General features: G+C 41.6%; 1 long non-coding RNA gene across 1 annotated transcript; it reads left to right on the forward strand.

Annotated features, from left to right (window-relative positions):
• On the forward strand, positions 45-17,614 carry LOC110261608. The gene is made up of 4 exons (XR_002345954.1): positions 45-195; positions 1,076-1,142; positions 13,142-13,237; positions 16,399-17,614. It is a non-coding gene; the product is annotated as an uncharacterized LOC110261608 (long non-coding RNA).

The raw sequence follows: 23,657 nt of genomic DNA on the forward strand, positions 1-23,657 counted from the left end.
CGTTGAACGTCGACGCGGGGCAGAATCAGCCAATGAGGAGGGCGAGTGGTTACTAGGAGCCAATAACAAATCGATATGTAAATCACCTTGGAGACTGCACAAGGCCCTTGGTTCAGAAGTAACCAGCCGGAAGACAGGTGGCCTCAACTCTTTAGGATTTGTCCTCAGGTCCAGAAATAGAGAAGGCTGGATGAGGTAGGGGCGGGCACTCTTTTGGGAAGTCGAGGAATTTCTGTGTGTATTAGCTACCTGTGTTGTTCGTCTTTCTCTCTGGAGAACTCTGGAGCCTTGGAGTCCTTACCTACTGTGAAAAGAAGAGATGAAATAAAAACCAGCACAACACTGTAAATCAACTATACCTTAATTTCTTAAAAAAAAAAAGCATTAAAAAAAAAGGAAATAAGAAAAGCCAGATTTAGGCGACTGAAGATAGCAGAAGTTTATAGTTAATAGATTTTATCTCTTTTGCATGTTAGTTTCTCTTCATATTAATATAAATAAATGGCTTAGATAAATAGCCAGCATTAGAACATATGTGCCAGATAGTGTGGCAAGCACTTTTACATAATGCTACCTCATTTAGCTCCCACAATTCTGTGGGGTAGATTATTTTAACCCCATTTTGCACTTGAGGAAACTGAGTCTTCAGGTGTTTAAATATTATGACAAGATCACAAAGCTTGTTAGGTGACAACTAGATTTAAACCATGGCAGTCTAAGTCTGAGATTCACCTTTAAACATATACCCTACTTCATAATGCACTTAGAATGCAAGTGGTTACTTAGAATGCAAGTTAGCAGGTTAGTTAAGAACACTGGTCTGAAGTGTTAACATGTAGCATTAAAAATAACTTACTGTGTTCTAACCTCGTGATTCTTATGGCACACCATTAATCAGCTATGGTATTATTAACCTTTTGGGATAGAAATCTGGTGACTGAATGTGTAGAAGTATTGCCTGTGGTGTAAATGTCAGAGTCCAAATATGGTGATTATGGGATAAAATATGGGGAACTATATCAATTGGACAGTTAAATGTCTGATTTTCATTTGAGTTATTAAACTTTGCTTCTAGTAATGGAGGCCTTTCAATAATCTGAATACTCTGGAGTAAGACTTAAGGGGCACTTAGGACAGCTTTGGTAAGTGCCTCACTCACCCCTCTCCTTCCTTTCAGGTTCACTTCTCTACCCCTCATCCCCCCCTTTGATTCATACTGCCACACTCTCATCTCTTGTCAATTCTCATCTCTTGTGTCTTATCTCCTGTGTCACTTTGTTTAACTTTAGATCTCTGACTCAAATGTTAGCAAGATAAAATATCCCTCTCACTGTAGGTTAGCATAAGATTGGCTGTTATTTTTTGACATAGGGAGGTAGTGAAACAGAGATATAAAGTGTTTGGCATCTGGAGTCTGGCAGTCTGAATTTGAATTCTAGAGCAGCAAGACAGTAATAGTTGTTGGAGTTTCCTGTGGTCGGTGGACTAAGGATCTGATGTTATACTGCAGTGGCTTGGGTCGCTGCTGTGACATGGGTTTGATCCCCGGCCCAGGTATTTCTACATGCCATGGGCATAGCCAAAAAAAAAAAAAAAAAAAAAAAAAAAAAGACCATAGCAATTGCTACCTTACAGGGTTATTGGAATGAGGATGTAATGAGATAATGTCTGCCCCAAATAAATGCTCAATATGTTCCCATTATTATCATAAGTGTTATCACATGTATTTTGGGACCTTAAAGCGGGAATAGTTACATTTTAATTTTTATTATGAATTCAGGTCTCATTTCTAAGACAGACTTTAACATGGGGATATTTGGGGCCAAGTAAGTCAAAGCACTGGAAACAGAGAAGTAATGAGCCGGAGAGGTTGGTGGTGCCTCTAAATGTCCCTCCTGCTTTTCCTTTTGAACCACCAATATATAGATATGACTTCCTTTATTCTGACACTGGTCTATTTAGAATTGTTCCCTTCTTTTGGTAATATAACATCTCAAAAGCTGACTTAGTCCTAAATTTATGTGTTTTTTTTGTTTGTTTGTTTGTTTTTTTTTGTTTTTTGTTTTTTTTTTTGTGCCCATGGCATGTAGAAGTTCCTGGGCCAGGGATCAAACCCACACCATAGCAGTAACTTGAGCCTCAGCAGTGACAACACTGGATCCTTAACCACTAGGCTACCAGGGAACTCCTGTGTATCCCTGTTCTTAATCCAAAGTATTTTTCATAAAAACAAAACAAAAAACCCTCCACACATCAGAGTTTCCATTGTGGCTCAGCAGAAATAAACCCAACTAGTATCCACGAGGATGTGGGTTCAATCCCTGGCCCTGCTCAGTGGGTTAAAGGATCTGGTGTTGCCATGAGCTTTGGTGTAGGTTGCAGATGTGGCTTGGACCTAGCATTGCTGTGGCTGTGGCATAGGTCAGCAGCTGTAGCTCTGATTTGACCCCTAGCCTGGGAACCTCCATATGCTGAGGGTGGTAAAACAAAAACAAAAACAAAACAAAACCCTCCATACCAGCTCCTCACAGATCAGGGATGTCCTTAACATATATAAAACAGTGAACACAATTCTTTGTACACTGAAAATGCTTAATCAACTTTTTTGATGTTAATCATGTGACCTCTTGTTTCCATGCTTGGAAAAATCTCAACAGGATATACTAGGATTAGGATCCAAGTATAATCATTTGACCAGGTCACAAATTCATAAAGCATAGATGAACCCATTTCATACCTAACCCATGAATTATTTCATGTTAACAGTGATCACACCTTGACCACACCTAGGTAATATTTCCAATTAGTGGCTCTACATTTTAAAAACAGATATAAATGTGCAGGAATTAGACAATATTAGAGATAAATCCTCCCCAGCCCATCCCTCAAGTTAAGTAAAGGAAAATAAAGATTCTTTGAGGAATGTTTGTATAGTTTTGTTGGAGATGAATGATGACCAACTGGTCTTCAATGAGTTTGTGAAAAAGGGAAATAGTAATTAGATTTAGAGACCAGTAATGAAGGTATAAAGCAACTGGAATAGTATTTGGGGAAATTAAAGAAATTCTTCCACCAAAGGACCCAAATAGTACCCCTTTTTATCTTTTTCTTTGTTTCTTTTTGTTTCTTTCTCCACCCCCCCCCCCTTTTTGTCTTTTTGCCATTTCTTGGGTCATTCCCTCAGCATATGGCGATTCCCAGGCTAGGGGTCGAATTGGAGCTGTAGCCGCAGCCTAGGCCAGAGCCACAGCAACGCAGGATCCGAGCCGCTTCTGCGACCTACACCACAGCTCACAGCAACGCCAGATCCTTAACCCACTGAGCAAGGCCAGGGACCGAACCTCCAAGTCGGATGGTTCCTAGTCGGATTCGCTAACCACTGAGCCACGACAGGAACTCCTCTTTCTCCCCCTTTTAATCTTCTGTTCTCTTAAGACATTTTTCATTGTGTTTGCTCGCATTCATGGGTCTTCTTGGTTAGTCTTTATCATTAAAAAATTTTTTTATTTTTATTTGTAGCTTTCCCGAATATGTCACCTTTTTTTTTCTGAATTTTTTCTAATTTTGATACATGTTGTTCTTTCATGTCTTAGATTATTTTCTTATCTTGTTTTGAAATCATAGTTTACAGTTTTAAATTGTTTTGTGGGCATATTTGTGTCAGTTTAGGTTCTTAGAGAAGCAGATATTGGGATGGAATTAGATCCATAAGAGATTTATTGGAAGAATGCCTTTGAAGGGAAAGAGAGAGGAAGCCAGAAGAGTCAGGAAGATCTGTCAGACTGATGCAGGTCTGACCTCTGTGAAAGAGGGAGGGAAGGAAAACAGGTTGGATAGGCACAGTTGTGGAAAAGTTTCAGCCTGGCTAACGGAGAATCTTTGAGCTCGAGGTGGCCATTGGAGGAGTCCTGCAGAAAAGGAATTAGTATCCCTGCTGTCCTAAGTCATTGTCTGAGAGTGGCCCATGGGAAGCATGGCAGATTAAGGGTGTTGCAATTGGGGCCATGAGTTAATGATGATCCCCACAGCAGGAGAGCTGAGTAATGCATTTTCATAGCTTCCCTAGAGCCATATAGATCCACTTCTTCAGATAGGCTTAAGAGGCAATCCCTCACGCTTTGTATGGGAATCTGTTCCTGAGGAAAAACTTAGAAAAAGGAGGTTAGTGGGGAAAATTATAGTCACTATCACTGCATGTGATCTTAGGGCTGCTACTGGCACCATCCTCTCCCTTCTCTACTGTCCATTCTAATTTCCCCTAACCCTTAGCTATATCGTGTCTTAGTGGCTTGTTTGGTGTTATGCCCCAAACCTTCATTCCTGAGTGGTCCAAACCCTTGATAGTCATATCTTTCTCTGACTGACGTGGCTGCACATGTACTTTCACAGTTACAGTGGAGCATGGGAATTCCGGGAAGCAGCCAAGTAAGATCACTTGAGTTCCACATGAATTCCTCTCTGCTCCCATGGTGAAAAGGCAGTCCTACCTCTTCCTGCTAATTAGGGTTACTTAGCCCTGACAGTATGGTAACCCCTCTTTTCATCTGCTGCTCTCTAGACCCAAGAAATCCAAAGTGTTGTGGCAGCAGCTGTAGTTTGTAGTTCAGTGAGACCCTCAAAATGTCCCTTAGCAAGAGCGCATCCTCTTTTGGGGTGTGGACTTTTGACCCTGCAGAGCCCAGAGTTACAAAGATGCAAGCATGAAATTTCCCTGTGTCAGTGGGAGTGATGGTAAGTGAAGCCAGTCCTGCTTCTGCTCCTTAGTTATCAGACCTGTAATTCTTCCTCCTTAGGACATAGTCTCATTTAGAGGTTTCTGGTTCAATAAATACACTGCACCCTGAAGGATGATGCTCCATCCTTTCAGAATGTTGTCTCCAAGCTGTTGCTTCATCCGTGCCTTTGGAAAGCCAGTCTGTCGCCCTTCCCTTCCCTCCCCTCCTCTCTTTCCCGCCTTCCTTTTCTTTGTATCGCGCGCTCTCTCTCTCTCTCTCTCTCTCTCTCTCTCTCTCTCTCTCATCTATCTTTTTGGACCTTCACTTTCTTTTTTGTTCTCAAGTAAACACCAATTAACTCTTCCCACTAGTCTCTTACTTCCCTCCAGAGGGAAGTGATATTGTTAAAGTACCTTTAACAGAAATTAGGGGAGTTCTTCTGAACTGTGATTAAATAAAATGTGGTAGTTTAGCTAATTCTCTTTGGTTATAGCCTTCTGTGACCTTGATTTTATCAAGCCAGCAAAGACACCTGATGATGACTGCACTACCTTTCATCTTACGATATTTGATTTCTCTCTTTCCCCAGAGTTGATAAATAATTTGTCCTCCCCTGATTCTCTGATGCAGTCCACATGGGAGGCCAGGCCATATTCTTGATGGCAAAGGCAAGGGCATTCCTCCCCTTGCAGTGACCCTGCTTACCATGGGAATGAAAGTAGGCTCTCTCTATGGGTATGGGTATTTTAACTGCTGCAACAGAAGGATTTTCTCTTCTTAGTTAAAATCTACCCTGCTAAACTAGTTTGTGAAATATCCAAGGTATGTGGGGACACAGTCTAAAATGCAGGAACCTGTTTGTTTTGCTCACCTTAATACACGCAACACTTAGAATATGCTTGTCACAGCAAAGGCACTCAGAAATAAATGTCAGTTAAATAAATATTAGTAGTCTAAGAATGACTTTCTATTGTCTTCACATAAGAATAAAGAGTCAGCTAGATAAAGTATCTTTGTTTCCTGGTCTCCATATGGTAGTTTTTATTTTTTCAGTAGAATGCTAGGAATTATTATTGTCTATATTCCTCTATTAGTGGTTTGCTTTTCCTACTTAGGAACTTTCAGAATACCTTGCGTTTGTTATGTTTTAGACTGTATTTTTTTTTAAGGCAGTACTATTGTGTTCCTTCTCATTATGGTAGGACTCTTTGAACTCTACCTAATTTTTCTTTTTTTTTAAGATACAGATAATTTTAATGAAATTGACATAGTTAGGACCAAAAAGATAAAGTGAGCATTGTTGGTTTTTCTCCAGCTCTTGCTTTAACTGGCTAGTGAACACAACTTGAAACACGGGTAAATCTTGCTCTGTTCTATGAGACAGTGAAGGGCTTATCTCAGTATTTAAATATATTAATATAACCAGCTATAGAAATCTAAATATAAAACCAATATTCTATAGGTTTTGAGAAGATATTCACCATCTTCCCAAAAAGTTTAGTGTTTCATATTCCATCATCTCTTTAGAAGGGGAAAACAGTGATAGTACTTATTGAACTGCAATTACTACTAAAATTCAAAAAGCTGACCATATTCATTTAGCCACAGACCAATCTGATTTAATTCAGGACTGTCCAACAGAAACATTCCATCAGCCATACATGGTCTGAATTCTAGTGTAGGAGATCCATTTAAATATGGTACACATATAAAAGTCATGAGACATTTTGGTCTTGTAACAAATAAGGTGGTGGCCAACTATTACTCATTAGTAGCTTTTTTTGAGATTAGCTACCAAGTGCTCCCCTTCTCCCTTCTTAAAGCCAGCAAAGATCAACTGTTCCAGGTAGGTACTTCTTTGGGATTCTCCAAGTACTCCATCAGCATCTCCTCTCCCTGGGTGAGGCCTTTGTTCTTGTTGGCATCTGAGTAAGTGAATCCAGGAGCCTGACCTGTCTTCTGTCCAAACAGACCATGGGGTTTGGGCCGGTCTTGTGCTTGCCTCCTTTTTTCCACAGTATGGCACTGGATAAACTTCTTTTTTATTTTATTTTATTTTATTTTATTTTCCCACTGTACAGCAAGGGAGTCAGGTTATCCTTACATGTATACATTACAATTACAGTTTTTCCCCCACCATTTCTTCTGTTGCAACATGAGTATCTAGACATAGTTCTCAATGCTATGGATAAACTTCTGAACAAAAATCTTCTTGCCCTTCTCAACATCACCCATTTTTAATTCATTCTTTCTCCGAATGCCACAGAGAAGTAGCCACTTGCAAGCTGGACATCCTGCTCTCTCAAGCTCTACCTGTTTCTAAAACCAGCTCCCTACCTCCTGCTGGAGAATGTTTCTTCAGTCTTTGATTGTTGACCCTGTGTCTTGTGTTTTGTATTCACTGCTAGAATCTCAGTATATTTTAGGTTAATTCTTTGGGAATCAAGTGAGATGCATTATCCTTTTTTCCCCTCCTACGATTAAGGATAGTACCATAATCAACTGAATTAGCATCTCTTTCTTTTTCTTTTTCTTTTTTTAATCCTTGGCACATGGGGGTTCCCAGGCTAGGGGTCAAATTGGAGCTACAGCTGCCAGCCTACACCACCACCACAGCAACACAGGATCCAAGCCACGACTACGACCTACACCACAGCTCACGGCAACGCCAGATCCTTAACCCACTGAGAGAGGCGAGGGATCGAACCCGCAATCTTGTGGTTCCTAGTCAGAGTTGTTTCCGCTGTGCCACAGCAGGAACTCCCTAGCATCTCATTCTAATGTTTAGATATTTAGGTTTCTGGCATTTGACTGAGCTTTGTAAACTACTTTCTACAGTGTGGAAAGAGGGAATTATAAAAAATTAAAATATATATTCTAAAGTAGAGATTCAGGGCCCTTTTAGGTCCTGTTAATAGATTTGGGGGCCAAGTTAGATATTCAGCAAGTAGTGCATTTCTACTGGTTTGACTTCTCTGTTGCTGGAATGCCACTTAAACATGACCCTGGGCTCAGAGTGATGATTGCCTCAGAGAGGAGGAGGATGCCAGGGAAATTCTCTTACAGTCATAAAGACTCACTAGGTTGACCAAGTTGAGTAAGAATAGGTTGCTATACCTCTCTATATGGCTTTCAAGGATTCAGCAAGCAGAGAACTACAAGAACAAAGGATATATGTTTTGTTTTGAATGATAAGATAAAACATGAAGCCCATAGGTTCAGGATTTCAAAGTATAGGCCGAGAGAAAGATTTGTGACACATGCACGCACACGTGCGCGCGCGCGCGCACACACACACACACACACTTGATTAATACAACATTTACATTTACTTCTGTCAGTTAGCTGAGCAGGGAGCAAGTGAATGTGTAGGGTAGGACAATAGGGACAGATACACACCAACTCAGAAGCAATTAAGGTCTCCGTGCCAGGCTGCTGCTGCTGCTGCTGCTGCCTGGTGAATACTGTCCATCCATCATTGAGCTCCACCTGTGAAATTTTCTTCCTCATTTTTGTAAAGGGAGGCTGGAGTCCTCTCAAAGACTGGTGGTCATTGCCTGCAGGAAAGCTGATTCAAGTTTCTCCACCAGAAGTGCAGGGATATTGGCACTTGATGCTCAGTGTGCAAAGATGGTGTGGCTGCCCAAGTTGTTATGCTAAAACTCATGCCAGGGATTGAGGGTTCCTGCAGGCAGCCAGCAGCCTGACACTCTATCCTCATCAGTCTGTCCACAAAAACAAATGAGGTGTTTCCTTATTTCAGATATGAACACATTTTCTACTTAAAAATTTTTTCCTCAAAAAAATAGGTTTAAAAATAAGACTTACATAAACATGTTTATGAGATTTTAAAATAACAATATGTTTATAATTTGACAAGGTGAGGTGAAAACCCTTTGTCAAAACAATTCAATTCAGTGGGAAAGGGTGAGGCATCCTTTTAAAAATGCCCAGGAGTTTAAAAAGAAAAAAAAAAAAAAAACCTAGGAGTTCCCACCATGGCACAGCAGAAACGAATCCATCTAGGAACCATGAGGTTGCAGGTTCAATCCCTGGCCATGCTGAGTGGATTAAGGATCCGGCATTGCCGTGAGCTGTGGTGTAGGTCTAGATGTGGCTTAGATCTGGTGTTGCTGTGGCTCTGGCGTAGGCCGGCAGCAACATCTCCTATTAAACCCCTAGCCTGGGAACCTCCATATATCCCGGGTGCGGCCCTCAAAAGACAAAAAGACAAAAAATAAAAAATAAAAAAATAAAAATAAGCAAGGGAGTTCCCTGGTGGCTCAGTAGGTTAAGGATCTGGCATTGTCACTGCAGTGGCTTAGGTCACTGCTCTGGCCCAGGTTTGATCACTGGCCTGGGAATTTTCATATGCTCAGCACAGCCAAAAAACTAACAAAAAAATACCTAAACAAATCACAGCATGTGTCCAGTATTAACTGGTTGGCATCCCTCTGATTTGTCCCATGTGCTTTAGAGCTATAGGTAGTCTCCTGTCATTACTCAGTCTTTCCACCAACTGAGGACTACAACCAGGGCCAGATTCCCTCAAGGGAACTAAGTTCCCATCCCTAGTTCCTTGTCATTAACCTAAAGAAAACCTCTGGTTTTTTGTTTGTTTTGTTTTCATTTTTTATTTTTTTGACTTTTTTTTAGATCTGCACCCATGGCATATGGAAGTTCCCAGCCTAGGGGTCCAATCAGAGCTGTAGCTACCGACCAGCACCATAGCCACAGCAACTTGGGGTCTGAGCTGCGTCTTCGACCTACACCACAGCTCACGGCAACACCAGATCTTTAACCCACTGAGCAAGGCCAGGGATCGAACCCGCAACCTCATGGTTACTAGTCGGGTTCGTTAACCACTGAGCCATGACGGGAAGTCTTTTTTTTGTTTGTTTTTGTTTTGTTTTGTTATTTTTTGTTTTTAAACATTGTAGTTTTTCAAAAATTTCTTTAAAATGTTCAGGATAGTATAAGTCATACTAGGTGACAAGGGACAGATGTGAGTGGCTTAGAGCAGAGACTCACCACTAGGAGAGAAATCACACAAGGAATATTTTCTCCCGAGGCTGGGAATGGGAGCCGAACAACATCTCTACACCAAGGGACACCACTCACTAAGTCAAGCTATGCTCTCATCTCTGAAATCTAGCAGAAAGTGAAAATAATGACCATTTTTATAAAATAGGTAAAGTAAAATTCTGGAACAATACTTTCATTTTTTTTTTTATGCTCACTTAGAGAAAAGTTTTAGAAGAATGAAAAGATTTTAAGTAGGTGAAGTCACGCAAGCTCAGGGTAAGTCTGGGGTTGTTTTTACTCCTTCCATCCTGCACTTTCAGTATTTTGTCTGTAAAACACCAATACCATGGAGGCTGGCCCAGAGAGCCTTCCATGGGTTGATAAATAAGGGCCTTTGGTTAGAAGAGCGTGCATTTGTTTTTCACTAGCAGTGAGCTATGTTATTAACACTCTGACTGGAAACAAAGAACAAGGACTTTAAGGAGAGCAAGCCCTCGCCCTGGTAATCCCGTGCACTTGAAAGAGCTCATCAGGAAAGGCCACCACCGCTGAGGGCAGCATTTCAGTTACCAGCTCTCAGGCTGCTGTCATGAGTAGGGAAAAGAGCTGAACTACTCAGCAGCAGGAGAAAAGTTAAACCAGTGACGGCACTAATGTAGGATGGCATACTATGCTGCTAAGTTACACCCTAGGAGAAAGTTTATGGAAATGGGAAAACATTCCTTTTATATTACTGAGCAAAAAAAAAAAAAAAAAAAAAAAAGCAGAGCATGAAATAATACGTACCATAGGACACATTTTAGTTTTAAATATAATCAGTAAAAAAATACTGGTTGGAAATTTGCCAATACAAAAAGTATCCTTGGTTGGATGTCCTTTAGCTGAGTAGATTTTTCCAAATTCCCTATCATTTCTGTATTGGATACGCTTGTGTTACTTCTCTAATTAGAAACAATGTTTTTAACGTTATTTGAAATATTTTCCCCTTAAATCAGACATTCTGAGGTCCTTTCCAGCCTCATAAAATCTCTTTCTCGTCTAGAATTTAGGATGACTCCTCCAGGTAGGTGATTTTGATAGAGGAATGTTTGGAATCCCAGGGCCACTCAGAGAATTCTTGACTACTTTTTAGGTGGTCAATTTACTTTTCCCCAGGCACCCCTCAGAATAAATGCTTTCCTCTCTACATAACTGAAATTTTCTCTTTGTTTTTCAGAAGGCTGATTGTTAACACATACCATCTAAGTACTCTCTCCTCTTTTTTCCTCCCCTCTGATGAGGACTTTTAAGACCTACTCTCTTAGAAACTCTCAAGTATGCAATACAGTGTTAACTATAGTCACTATGCTGTTGTTACATCTCCATGACTTACTCATTTTATAACTGGAAATTTATACCTTTTGACTCCCCACACCCATTTTGCCTACCCCTGCCCCCTAAAACCTCTGCTTTTGATCCAAGAATATTTTTTTCCAAAATGAATCATAATTCACTTCTCCCTTGGCCTCTTGCCATTCTTTCTTTTTTTTTTTTTTTTTTTTTGCCTTTTCTAGGACTGCACTAGCGGCATATGGAGGTTCCCAGGCTAGGGGTCTAATCGGAGCCGTAGCTGCCAGCCTACGCCAGAGCCATAGCAACGTGGGATCTACGACCTACACCACAGCTCACGGCAACACCGGATCCTTAACCCACTGAGCGAGGTCAGGGGTTGAACCCTCAGCCTCATGGCTCCTAGTCGGATTTGTTAACCACCGCGCCATGACAGGAACTCCTCTTGCCATTCTTTCTTATGAGGCAAAGCTTGGTGTCAGGAAGAACATACAGTATTAGTAGGAGCATGGAGCATCATTAAAAGTCCTGATATTTTTTAAGCTGTGGCAAAATATGAGGAAAAGGCAAGAATTCCAACTAGCATCAGTTTGACTGGCAATGGCTGCTGTTGTTCCTTATGGGAGGGAGGGCAGTACATTTACCTACAAAGATAACACTGTTGTCAGGGTGATCTTTGGAAGAGGGAATAAATTACATCTGTGTGTACATATGTGAGAGTGTTAACAGGCCCTTTCTAGCATATTGACAGCAATACCATAGAAATGAATAACCACTTCCACAGGACTCTTAGGTAAGCAAAGTTTTTTATTAGAAGAGATAGCTCATGTTCAAGTGAGAAGTGGGGGAGGGAGAGTGTCAGCTCCCTGAGTAGAAGGGGCAAGATGCTTTTATAACAAAAGGCAGACTTTGTCTCATGCTCACCAGTAATTTCCAGAAAGTGTCATACTTCTTTGATCTGCAGCAGGTGGTTCTATGGTGGCTGTCAGAAATAGCATTTCTGTGACAGGAAAGAAATGCATGAGAATCTTCTGCAGGAAAGCACCAGAATGGATAAGTTTATTTTTATTTATTTATTTATTTATTTTGGTCTTTTTGCCATTTCTTGGAGGTTCCCAGGCCAGGGGTTGAATAGGAGCTGCAGCCGCCTATCTACGCCAGAGCCACAGCAACACAGGATCCAAGCCGCGTCTGCAACCTACACCACAGCTCACAGCAATGCTGGATCCTTAACCCACTGAGCAAGGCCAGGGATCAAACCTGCAACCTCATGGTTCCTAGTTGGATCTGTTAACCACTGCGCTACGACAGGAACTCCAGAACGGATAAGTTTAAAATGTATAGTTGAGCTTCTTGTCTTGTGGCAAATAGGTATATAATTAGTGTAACAGAGATAAAGGTCATCTTTTATTCCCACAAGCCTGGTTTTTGTCTCTGGGACCCCCAGGGCCTTTATTCTTTAGTTTCCAAGGCCTGTTTTGCCCAAGGCCAAATGTCCCTTTTCAAAATGACTGTACTCTTCCTGTCTGTTGGATATATTTGTATCTGTCATGGAGATGGTGTGTGAATTGGATGGTGACTGTTGTGTCCCTCTCCTACAGGTGTCTCTGTATCTATAAGAAACCCAAGGGTTAGGTAGAGGGAGAGATGCTGTCTGCTGGGAACAAAGGAGAGGGACTTAGCTGTCCTTGACTGACCTCTCTGTTTTGCTGGTCCTGCACACTCTGGGTTAGCCCTTGGGGATATAGTGCCCTCCTGTGGTGGATATGGTTCTTCCTCACTAGGCTAGCCCTTGAGGATGCAGTGCCCCCCACTGTGGTTGGTATGGTTTTTCCTAACTTCCCCCAGCTCCCAGATCCCTTCCTAAGTCAGTCCTGATTTTAGCTTCTAGTTAACAATGCCCCAGCTAACTCAACCCTTCCTATGGTTCTTATGCCTATTCTTTTTTGCTTTCTCCCTCACTTCAAGCTCATTCAGAAATCACGTTCATCTTCTGTTTCCTTATAGCCCTCTCTGGCTCCTTGCCGGGGATTCAGAGCTATTGAAAATAATCAAGATTTTTCCTTTTCCAGATCCCAGTGTTCTCTCTATGCAGCATTCTCCAGCTCTGTTCCAGCGCTTGATACAATTTGGTTCAAACTAAAGATAATTCTAGTTCCAGATGGTTGGTAAGGATCCTGGGAAAGGAAATGGAAATAGTTGTTGGAAGGATGGCTGAAAGCAGAGGAGACTAAAGGGGAATCTAAAGGCTCCTGGGGAGTTCCCTTGTGGTACAGAGGATTAAAGGTCCGGTTTAATCCGGATCACTGCAGTGGCTTGGTTTAGATCCCTAGCCTGGAAACTTCTACATGCTGCAGGCATGGCCAAAAATTTTTTCAAGGAGTTCCCATTGTGGCTCAGTGGAAATGAACCTGACTAGTATCCATAAGGCTGTGGGTTCGATCCCTGGCCCCAATCAGTGGGTCAGTGGGTTAAGTATCTAGCATTGCCGTGAGCTGTGGTGTAGGTTGTAGACTTGGCTTGGATCCCACATTGCTTTGGTGGTGGCGGCAGCTGTAACTACAATTTGACCCCTAGCCAGGGAGCTTCCATATGCCACACCTGTGGCCCTAAAAAAAAAAAAAAAGAATAAATAAAAAACAGTAAACCGACTGTAATGGAAAAAATAAAAATCATTAAAAAAATTTTTTTAAAGGCTCCTGGGATGAGAGGAGACAAAAAGTACATGATCCACCCATGCTTGAAATCTCCAGCCTCTCCTCATTGACCTCAAATGCTGATAGCATCAATGACCCTGAAACGTATGAAGAATCCCAGAGTCTAATGTGCTTCTTCTCAGCCTTCTTCCTATAGTACAAATCCTCTGTATCAAAAAAACTCCCTAACTTCCATATAATCTTGTCTCTTCCAATTCCCCTTCCAAAGTCCTGGCAAGGTCACTTGAGTTGAAAGCAGCAGAGAATCAATGATAGGTGGGATGTCTTCTGTTTAAAGGAAGGAGGACAGACAGATTGACCTTCTAAAGCCACAGCTAAAAAATTGATTTTTGCCCTCATTTCAGCAAAATCACTGTGTTCTTTTTCTTAAATTTTTTAAATTTTAATATTTAGGGATGCATTCATGGCATATGGAAGTTCCCGAGCTAGGCGTCAAATTGGAGCTACATCTGCTGGCCTACACCACAGTCACAGCAATGCGGGATCCGAGCTGTGTTTGTGACCTACTTGGCACCTTGCGACAAGACCAGATTCTTAACACAGTGAGAGAGACCAGAGATCAAACCTGCACCGTCATGGATACTAGCCAGGTTCTTAACCTGCTGAGCCACAGTGGGAACTACTCACTGTATTCTTATAGTCTATATTTTTACATAATTTATCTTCTTTGGACAGCAATAAATGTCAAGTTAGCCAGTTTTTCTTGAAGCATTGTAGTTATTATTATTGTTATTATTATTATTATTATTTGTCTTTTTCTAGGGCCACACCCACGGCATGTGGAGGTTCCCAGGCCAGGGGTCTAATTGGAGCTGTAGCTGCCAGCCTATACCACAGTCACAGCAATGCCAGATCCAAGCCATGTCTTCGACCTACACCACAGCTCACGGCAATGCCGGATCCTTAACCCACTGAGCAAGGCCAGGGATTGAACCCATAACCTCATGGTTCCTAGTCGGATTCATCAACCACTGAGCCATGACAGGAACTCCTATAGTTATTTTAAAAAATAATTTAATTTGAAAATATTTTACTCTGTTAAGTCTATAGCAACTGGTATTGTCAATACAGTTTGTAAAGCATTACTTAGATTTGGAAATTAATCATTAGTTTTACAGAGCATGTTCTAACACTGTCATGGGGTTGCATATGTTAAATTAACATTAGCACATTAACTGTTAAGGATTATTTTAATTTTATTATATAAAGTGCTTTAACTTATATTGTGATTTTTACCACTTCTTAAAGCAATATCTAGATATATAGAGAATTATAAAGAATTAATGTCAAGTTCACACATGTTGTCCAAACCTTCACATATACAAATTTAAGAGTAAAGAGATTGCAAATTGGATATTGCAGAATGTGCTTCAGCTGCTATGTACAACTATTAGGAATACCATGGTAATTTTTGTGTACCTTCAGAACTGTGCATTGGAACCTTAAGGGAAGAAAGAAAATAGGTGCCTAGAACCGTGATATGTGATAACATAAAAACGCATTGCAGTCATGCTCTCTGAGAGAAAGAATTTGACAAGTTCATCTTTTCTTTTACCTGTATGCTTCTTCTGCCTAGTCCTCCCCATACTAGGAAGCCGTGTCTATCTCCTCTCCTGGGAGAGGCACAATCTACAAGCAGTCTTGTCACTCAGACATAGTCTCCTTTAAGGATTGGGGCAAGAGATGTGGAAAAGTGTGTCCCTTGGATTAGAGCCATGTCAGTCCCTAAAGCAGAAGTTTAGGATTATAGGTTGCAGTAGATCCCAAGTGACAGAGGCACTTCTGTATTCTTTAATAAATGTATTATTTATATGTCTACATCAGTTACATGTGGGACTTTCTTTAGTGTGAGGCCCAGAGAAGGGGCTCCTCTTTCGTGGGGCTAAAGGTAGTTCTGACTGTGTTTTCAGCACTTAGGCAAAATCAGATACATAGTCGTAGCAGATTCCTAGTCAGAGCCGTATCTGATCAAACATTTTTTGAGTGAATTGGATGAGTTTCTTAAAGAGATACATTGCTGGCTCTCTGGATACTCTACAGTTCGTGAACTTTTTTAAAAAAGAGGAGTTTATTTAGTGTACAGATAAGAAGGAGAAAGTTTTCAGGCAGGAAAAGTTTAGAATTGTCAGCCAAGAGTCTAGCTTAGAAATGTTTTCCAAACAAAATACGGATGAACTCTCAAGTTGACTTTGTATGGACATAAGGAGGGTAGTTTCTACTTGAGCCGTGAAGGCTGGGCCCAGAGTTCAGACTGAAAAAAACCCTGCTTCTTCAGACATCAAAGGATAAATAGCTCTGGCCTAAAATGGGGACTGGCAATACAGGAACTTTGAAATGAACTGGAGCAGCTTCAAAGCCTGAGTTGTGGGTGAGAGTGTGCCAAGCCAAACTGGGTGGCTTGAGATAGTATCTATAAATTTTCCCCAATGCTCTCTAGTATGTACTGTGAAAAGTCATTATAACCATGGTAAAAAAAGTTCATTATATAACTATCTATCAGAGGAACTGGGAGAGGCCTCCCTCATACCAGGGATGTATAGAGATAGAATAAGATCTCAGGTCACATTTTTTTGGAGAAAAAGACTTTTCCCTTCCAATTTATATCACAATAGCTTCACCAACTGACAGAAAAGCTGGCTAAGAAGTTGACCTGTGCTGTGGCAATACTCCCTGCCTGCTCCTGCTTTCCCTCTCCATCTAGAGGTTTAAGGGAAGAAGTTCTAGAGAAGAGACTTGGCAGATTTCATGGGATGAAGAGGATGGATCTTTTTCATAGACTTACTCTTTTGCAGAAATTTTAGGCATCTGCTGAAAACTGTCGGACTGTATTTAACTCTACCTCCTACCAAGAAAATAAAGTCTGTACTGTGGAAGATCTTAACCATCTTGGACCTTGTAGCAAACTTAGGTTGTAAGCTGCCCTTCTGGGGCACACTGACATGGACCTACATAGCTCAAGAAACCAGTGCTTCATTTCAGCTGCAAGGTTGGGCCTGTGGCTCCTTGCTTAAGGGGAGAAAGAAATATGGCTGTAGTCTTGGTAAGCTGTCAGAAAATGATTACTAAGATATAAAGAGATAGTTCATGATAGAGGATTATGATGAATGAATTAAACACTGGGGAAACTAACCTCACTAGTAAAGAAATACATGTTAAAACATTAGGACACAATTTCTCCTAATAAAGTAGCAAGGCTGCAGCGAAACTTAACATTCTGTAATAGATGGCATTACAAATAAGTGTCAACTATTTGGAGGGCAGTTTGCGATATATCAAGAGCCTAAAGGATTGTTTGTGTCCTTTGACCCATTGATCTCAATTTTGTTACTCTATAAACATTTATTAAGGGTCCCTTCCATATGACAGATAACATTCTAGGTGGAGACATCAGAGATTGGTGTCGCATATTGTACCCTTCGGAAACTGACAGTCTTCTGGGGAAAAACATACTAATAATCAGATAATAACAATACAGAGTTGAATGGGGAAAACAGGAGCCTAACTGCAGGTCTGGGGAGTGTGTGGCAGGGAACAGGGAAGGTTTCCTGCAGGAGATGACACCATACTGAATCTGAGAGGATACATAATTACCCTAGAATACCAAGTGGGGACCAGGGTTCCAGGCAGAGCCAGAATAAGACCCAGAGGTGGCTGTCCATGGTTCAGCATGGCTAGAGGCTAGGCCTAAAAGGGATGTCGGGAGGTGATTCCACCGTTCTCAAGGCTTACATTAGAAAAAGTTTTCAGGAGGAGTTCCTGTCATGGCTGAGCAGTTAACGAACCCGACTAGTATCGATGAGGACTTGGGTTCAATACCTGGCCTTGCTCAGTGGGTTAAGGATCCAGCATTTGTGTCTGTAAGCTATGGCTGCTGTGAGCTGTGGTGTAGGTCACAGACTCGGCTCAGATCCAATTTGACCCCTAGCCTGGGAACTTCCATATGCCGTGGGTGCGGCCCTAAAAAAGACCAAAAAAGAAAAAGAAAGGGAAAAGTTTTCACACATTTACTGTCTTTCTCTTGACTCTAGTTTTTATTTTCTGTCTAGAGGTACATATTCGTCCTTTCAGTTCCCTGGGATAGACATAGGCCAATCATGCCATCTTGGCCACAAACTCCCCTATAGTAGCGACTGGCAAGCATGAGCTGCACTCCCTGGGTCCCTTTAGCACAATGGAGGACTTCCATGATCTCTGAGCCCCGAATAAAAAGCTGAGGAGACTTCTCAAGTAGGAGAGACTGGAGCCACAGACCGCAGACAGGCAGGACCTACATGATCCTTTCCTTTCCCATGGCACTTCCACCAAGCAAGGAGCCCCTGGTGCGGTGGCAGAGGAGTGAATCAGACCACAGGAGGAGGTGATAGCAACAGACCCTAATTGTCTCCAGAGGGGAAGGGATTGCCTGCTGCTCACTGGCATTGCCAAGAGTGAGGTGGGAGGACCCCTTAGAAGAGCCAGAGGTCAGCAGACATGACTGAAATCTTGGGAATTATAACCTGAAGGAAAAATTAAAGGAGAAGGCTAGGGAAGGCAAAGTTTTGCAACTAAGAAGAGTTAACATGTAGTTCGGTTTTATATTCCATCTCCTCTAAAACCAGAACAGGCTGAATGGGGTCACAGTTGCAGTACATTGGTCCCAAAGGCATTCAGAATGGGAGAAAGTGCTATCTAGCAGTGAACCTGTAGGCACCTGAGCAGGGATCTGGGAGACCCCAGAGAGCTCTGCAAAAGGAGCAGTCCTGTCATCATCCTGACTGTTGCAAACAGCTAGATGGATGAGATGCCTGGTTTAGGGACTAAGGCACTCTCCACTAAGGGGTGCTCCATTTCATTTGGCAAAGATTGACTTAGCAAGTGCCATGGAGCATGCATCATAAGTCAATGTGTATCTTTTACCTCGGTTTTCCAGATGAGGGGATAATGATTCTTGTCTGCGGGCCTGTGGCAGATCAGACCGGGGTCTGAGTCACAGGAGAAGCCCTGAATCTAGAAGGAAGGAGGCCGATCAGGGCTGAGTGGTCAGGCTGAAAGAACCAACTAATAGAAAAGCAAAGACTTGGAGTTCCCATTGTGGCTCAGTAGGTTAAGAACCCAACATAGTGTCTGTGAGGATGTGGGTTCAATCCCTAACTTTGCTCAGTGGATTAAGGATCCGACATTGCCACAAGCTATGGTGTAGGTCACAGACACGACTTGGATCTGGCATGGCTCTGGCTGTGGTGTAGGCCGGCAGCTGCAGCTCCGTTTTGACCCCTAGCCTGGGAACTTCCACATGCCACAAGTGCAGCCCTAAAAAGAAAAAAAACCCATTGTTGGTGGGAATGTAAATTGGTACAACCACTATGGAGGTACCTCAGGAAACTAAATATAGAGCTACCATATGATCCAGCATTCCCACTCCTGGGCATATATCCAGACAAAACTTTCACTGAAAAAGATACATGCATCCCTGTGTTCATAGCAGCTCTATTCACAATAGCCAAGACATGGAAACAACCTAATTGTCCATTGACAGATGAATGGATTAAAAAGATGTGGTATGATATAGTACAGAAGTTCCTGTTGCAATGCAGCGGAAATGAATCCGACTGGTAACCATGAAGTTGTGTGTTTGATCACTGGCCTCACTCAGTGGGTTAAGGATCTGGCGTTGCTGTGAGCTGTGGTGTAGGTCTCAGATGCAGCTTGGATCCTGCATTGCTGTAGCTATGGTGTAGGTCAGCAGCTGTAGCTCCAATTTGACCCCTAGCCTGGGAACCTCCATATGCTGTGGGTGTGGCCCTAAAAAGCAAAAAAAAAAAAAAAAAGAAGAAGAAGATGGGATATATACATACAGTGGAATATTACTCAGCCATAAAAGAGAAACTAATGCCATTTGCAGCAACATGGGTGAATCTAGAGACTCTCATACTAAGTGATGTAAGCCAGAAAGAAAAAGACAAATACCATATGATATCACTGACTTGTGGAATCTAAATTTGAAACAGCTAATCCTATCTAAAAATAACAAACAAGAAAACAAAAAACAGAAACAGATCATGGCCAAGAAGAGCAAACTTGGGGTTCTGAGGGTGAGGGAAAGGGAAGAAGTGGAATGGATGGGCATTTTGGGGTTTTAGGGATGCAAACTGTTATATTTGGAATGGATGGGCAATGGGATCCTACTGTACAGCACAGAGAAATGTGTGTGCTTGGGTCACTTTGTTGTACAACAGAACTTGATGAAACATTGTAAATCAACTATACTTTAATTAAAAAAAAAAAGAAAAAAAACATAAAAAATTTGCCAGGGAGTTCCTGCTGTCACAGTGGGTTAAATATCTGACATGTAGGTCATAGCTGCAGCTTGGATTTGATCCCTGGCCTGGGAACTTCCATATGCTGCCAGTGTGGCCAAAAAAAATTTCTTTTCTGCAAATTCCATGTATAGTGAGGGAAATTGTACTTCTTTCCAGGTCTTTGCAAGCTCTTTTATAGACTGGAAGTGGACAGTGAGCTAAGGTTGCTGAACAAGATTTCATCTCCTTCCTTTTCACCTAGGTCTGCTCAGGTGGACTTGTGGTGGGTCATTGATCTCTATTTCTTGGGGACCTTTGCTAAAACTGAGAAAGAATCAACTTTTAACATACATCTTTATTCATGGAATTTGAACCAACAGAAATAAATGGTCACAGAATTACTTTTTTTTGCATGAAGGAAATTTTTTATATATTTATTTTTAATTTATTTTTATTTTTTAAATTTTTTATTATAGTTGATATACAATGTTCTGTCAAAAGAGTTATTTCTTGGAGTTCCCGTCGTGGTGCAGTGGTTAACGAATCCAACTGGAAACCATGAGGTTGTGGGTTCGATCTCTGGCCTTGCTCAGTTGGTTAAGGATCCGGTGTTGCTGTGGGCTGTGGTGTAGGTTGCAGACGTGGCTTGGATCCCGAGTTGCTGTGGCTCTGGTGTAGACCGGCGGCTACAACTCCGATTAGACCCTTAGCCTGGGAACCTCCATAGGCTGTGGGAGCGGCCCTAGAAAAGGCAAAAAGACAAAAAAAAAAAAAAAAAAAAATTATTTCTTTAACTCCTTGAAAAATATGAGGAGCTGACCTAGCAAGCAGTTAGGAACACTTCCATAATGATGAGAATATAGAGCCTGCTTGGTTTAGCCTCTCTTTTGAAAGGAACTGATTGCTTAAATATGGCCAAATCTTTGATCTTGGGCTTCATTTTTCTGACTGTCCTTGGGTTTTTAATTCTGTGAAAGCATTTTTCCAGATAGAATTTTTCAGCTTAAATCTTGAGATAACAACTGTTTGTGAAAATATGAAATATGTACAACAGATGGGGAGTGAGCTGACTGATGTTAAGACGTACACAGATAAATAACCAAGATGTTAATTGTTACATGTTTAACGTGATGAATAAACAGTGCTTTGAATCTATGACTTCATGTGTATTATTGCTTAGAACAAAACTGTGTGAAAAACTGAGGTAATAAAAAGGAAATATTGGAGTTCCCTTGCAGCTAGAGGGTTAAGGATCTGGTGTTGTCACTGCTGTGGCTCAGGTCCCTTCTGTAGCACAGGTTCGATCCCTGGCCTCGGAACTTCCACACGCCATGGGTGCGGCCAAAAAGAAAAAAAAAAGAAATATTAATGAATAATATAGATGGATTGGAGCTATGGTACAGAATGTCTGATGTCTGAGAAACCCTGAGATAAAAAAATCAGTCTTACGTGGGTCTACATCCTAATTGTCTGGTTTCTCAATTTGAACTTTTCTACTTGTTTCTAAACAACGGTTGTTACTGCTGATAATTTTTAGTAGTTAAGGCTTTCCCTTTGATGCCATTCAGAGGAATTTTTGGCCTCTTAATTATTAAGGTATGTTCCTTCTCCAAAGCCAGGATATTGCCCTGCATGGAGCATCACCCCCTACTCCATCTCAGTCTCCTACTTGCCTCACATGAGAGGAACAAGCTTGTCTGTCTGTTAAAGTCCATGGGCTTATAAAAAAAGGCAGATCAGAGTTTGACTCACAGCTCTGCTATTCACAACCACATGACCTTAGTCAAGGAGCTTGCCTTCCCTTTTCTGCCAGGAAAATGGTAAAATTCTTTATGGATACACAGCCATCCTAAGTCCAATGGTGGATCATGCTGGATCTTGAGCACAGAAGAAAATACTAGAAATACCAGGAAGTATAGCGAATGTTATCTACTGGGATTTCCTGCTGTGGCTCAGCAGGTTAAGAACTTGACTAGTATCCATGAGAATGCGGGTTGGATCCCTGGCCTCGCTCAGTAGGTTAATGATCTTGGTGTTGCTTCGAGCTGTGGTGTAGATCACAGACTCGGCTTGGATCCAGCATTGCTGTGGCTGTAGTGTAGGCCTGCAGCTGCAGCTCTGATCTGATCCCTAGCCCAGGAATTTCCATATGCTGCAGGAACAGCTTAAATAAATAAATAAATAAAAAGAGTGGGAGTTCCCATTGTGGCTCAACGAAAATGAACCCAACTAGTATCCATGAGGATGCAGGTTTGATCCCTGGCCTCACTGAGTAGGTTAAGGATCCGGCGTTGCCGTGAGCTGTGGTGTAGGCCAGCAACTGCAGCTCTGATTCGACCCCTAACCTGTTAACTTCCTATGTTGCACCTGAGGCCCTAAAAAGCAAACAAGCAAAAAAAAAAAGAGAGAATTTACCTACTGTATATTATTGTAAGCCTTAATCCCAACTGCCTTGTATGAAATAGGTGCATCAAAGAGGTGGTTGGTGACTTTCTTGTTATTTTCAACACTTTTTTGCATTTATTTTCAGTACCCCTTAAGGCATAAATTTTGTGAATGATGCTGAGATATTTTAGATTGCATCCATCAAAGTTTCCTCTTAGGTTTAATGAGTTTTCAGCCTTTTGTTTTCCTATTAGACCAGAGGATGGTGAACCTCATTGGAGACGGTCAAAAATGGAACCTACTCCACTAATGTTTGTTGACTGGCAGGTATCTCCTACCACATTAGTCACTTAGATAATCTTCACACCTAGACAGTCTCAGAGGCATAAGATCACCCTGTAGTCTTCTGTGCTAATCTTTTCTCTTGCTCAGGTAAGCAATAGCTCTGAGGAATAAGGATTTGCATGCTGCCTACAATATAATAGTTAAATGCTTTTCTTGACAATATCAAAGCAAAAACAACAATAAATATACATGCTGCATTAGTCAGTCTTCTCCAGAGAAACAGAATCCATAGGATGTTATTAAATATGTATAAAGAGCTTTGTTATAAAGAATTGGTTCATGCAATTATGGAGGCTGAGAGTGCAGCAAGTTATGGATCTGGAATTGTCACATCAGCAGTTGGGATGCTGCTGTGACACAGGTTTGATCACTGGCCCCAGGAACTTCCATATGCCATGGGCGTGGCCACAAAACAAAAACAAAAACCAAAACATCTATGGAGGCTGGCAAGTTCTAAGATCTCTAGGGTAAGTCTGAAAGCGAGTGACTGAGCAGAGTGTCCCCACACCCCATTTTAAAATGCTTCTGGTAGCTTCTCCTTCTTGCTATATTTTTCAATAGAGCTCATCACCCTAACCATCTACATAACTTATACACACACACACACCACACACACAATGTTTGTTTTCTCTCCTGATTCTCTGTCTGCTGTATTCTCTGATAACTCTCACATACCCCTAAGAATGTCTCACAGATAGGTACTCAAGAAACGTTTGCTGAATAAGGCTCCTCAAGTCCATTGCCACTACACAGTATTCTTGACTGCTTTAGGCTCCATGCCAGCCTTACCAGCTGCTTGTGCTCCACATTGGTCACCCCTGGGCCCTAACAGGGGGCTGGTGTCAACACCCCTTTTTCCTAGT

This window comes from Sus scrofa, chromosome 7 (genome assembly GCF_000003025.6).
Source record: "Sus scrofa isolate TJ Tabasco breed Duroc chromosome 7, Sscrofa11.1, whole genome shotgun sequence".
Lineage (NCBI taxonomy): Eukaryota > Metazoa > Chordata > Mammalia > Artiodactyla > Suidae > Sus > Sus scrofa.